Source organism: Styela clava, chromosome 5 (genome assembly GCF_964204865.1).
Source record: "Styela clava chromosome 5, kaStyClav1.hap1.2, whole genome shotgun sequence".
Lineage (NCBI taxonomy): Eukaryota > Metazoa > Chordata > Ascidiacea > Stolidobranchia > Styelidae > Styela > Styela clava.
Window position 1 is genome coordinate 22,865,313 of NC_135254.1, and position 2,500 is coordinate 22,867,812.

The window sequence follows — 2,500 nt, forward strand, 5'->3', positions numbered from 1 at the left end:
AAGAGCGGTGCGGGGCCGGTCGGAGCGCACCCTTTTCTCGGTGGCTGGCGGGCGAGAGAGTGCTGCGTCGCCGGCATCGGCGTCGAAAGAAGCCGAGCCGAAAAAAGTTAAAGTACAAACGTGCAAGCATACTAACCTAACCCTAGGTAAGGCATGTCAGAGCGAAAGACAGTAATTTCGAATGAGCCAAGAAAGAGCGGTGCGGGGCCGGTCGGAGCGCACCCTTTTCTCGGTGGCTGGCGGGCGAGAGAGTGCTGCGTCGCCGGCATCGGCGTCGAAAGAAGCCGAGCCGAAAAAAGTTAAAGTACAAACGTGCAAGCATACTAACCTAACCCTAGGTAAGGCATGTCAGAGCGAAAGACAGTAAACTCGAATGAGCCAAGAAAGAGCGGTGCGGGGCCGGTCGGAGCGCACCCTTTTCTCGGTGGCTGGCGGGCGAGAGAGTGCTGCGTCGCCGGCATCGGCGTCGAAAGAAGCCGAGCCAAAAAAAGTTAAAGTACAAACGTGCAAGCATACTAACCTAACCCTAGGTAAGGCATGTCAGAGCGAAAGACAGTAAACTCGAATGAGCCAAGAAAGAGCGGTGCGGGGCCGGTCGGAGCGCACCCTTTTCTCGGTGGCTGGCGGGCGAGAGAGTGCTGCGTCGCCGGCATCGGCGTCGAAAGAAGCCGAGCCGAAAAAAGTTTAAGTACAAACGTGCAAGCATACTAACCTAGCCCTAGGTAAGGCATGTCAGAGCGAAAGACAGTAATTTCGAATGAGCCAAGAAAGAGCGGTGCGGGGCCGGTCGGAGCGCACCCTTTTCTCGGTGGCTGGCGGGCGAGAGAGTGCTGCGTCGCCGGCATCGGCGTCGAAAGAAGCCGAGCCGAAAAAAGTTAAAGTACAAACGTGCAAGCATACTAACCTAACCCTAGGTAAGGCATGTCAGAGCGAAAGACAGTAAACTCGAATGAGCCAAGAAAGAGCGGTGCGGGGCCGGTCGGAGCGCACCCTTTTCTCGGTGGCTGGCGGGCGAGAGAGTGCTGCGTCGCCGGCATCGGCGTCGAAAGAAGCCGAGCCAAAAAAAGTTAAAGTACAAACGTGCAAGCATACTAACCTAACCCTAGGTAAGGCATGTCAGAGCGAAAGACAGTAAACTCGAATGAGCCAAGAAAGAGCGGTGCGGGGCCGGTCGGAGCGCACCCTTTTCTCGGTGGCTGGCGGGCGAGAGAGTGCTGCGTCGCCGGCATCGGCGTCGAAAGAAGCCGAGCCGAAAAAAGTTAAAGTACAAACGTGCAAGCATACTAACCTAGCCCTAGGGAAGGCATGTCAGAGCGAAAGACAGTAATTTCGAATGAGCCAAGAAAGAGCGGTGCGGGGCCGGTCGGAGCGCACCCTTTTCTCGGTGGCTGGCGGGCGAGAGAGTGCTGCGTCGCCGGCATCGGCGTCGAAAGAAGCCGAGCCGAAAAAAGTTAAAGTACAAACGTGCAAGCATACTAACCTAACCCTAGGTAAGGCATGTCAGAGCGAAAGACAGTAAACTCGAATGAGCCAAGAAAGAGCGGTGCGGGGCCGGTCGGAGCGCACCCTTTTCTCGGTGGCTGGCGGGCGAGAGAGTGCTGCGTCGCCGGCATCGGCGTCGAAAGAAGCCGAGCCAAAAAAAGTTAAAGTACAAACGTGCAAGCATACTAACCTAACCCTAGGTAAGGCATGTCAGAGCGAAAGACAGTTAACTCGAATGAGCCAAGAAAGAGCGGTGCGGGGCCGGTCGGAGCGCACCCTTTTCTCGGTGGCTGGCGGGCGAGAGAGTGCTGCGTCGCCGGCATCGGCGTCGAAAGAAGCCGAGCCGAAAAAAGTTAAAGTACAAACGTGCAAGCATACTAACCTAGCCCTAGGTAAGGCATGTCAGAGCGAAAGACAGTAATTTCGAATGAGCCAAGAAAGAGCGGTGCGGGGCCGGTCGGAGCGCACCCTTTTCTCGGTGGCTGGCGGGCGAGAGAGTGCTGCGTCGCCGGCATCGGCGTCGAAAGAAGCCGAGCCGAAAAAAGTTAAAGTACAAACGTGCAAGCATACTAACCTAACCCTAGGTAAGGCATGTCAGAGCGAAAGACAGTAAACTCGAATGAGCCATGAAAGAGCGGTGCGGAGCCGGTCGGAGCGCACCCTTTTCTCGGTGGCTGGCGGGCGAGAGAGTGCTGCGTCGCCGGCATCGGCGTCGAAAGAAGCCGAGCCGAAAAAAGTTAAAGTACAAACGTGCAAGCATACTAACCTAACCCTAGGTAAGGCATGTCAGAGCGAAAGACAGTAATTTCGAATGAGCCAAGAAAGAGCGGTGCGGGGCCGGTCGGAGCGCACCCTTTTCTCGGTGGCTGGCGGGCGAGAGAGTGCTGCGTCGCCGGCATCGGCGTCGAAAGAAGCCGAGCCGAAAAAAGTTAAAGTACAAACGCGATGCTAATGAGCGAGCCGTTGTCTCGACTAATATGTAGGGGGCGTTCGATCGAGCGTCTGGCTTGAGCGCTTG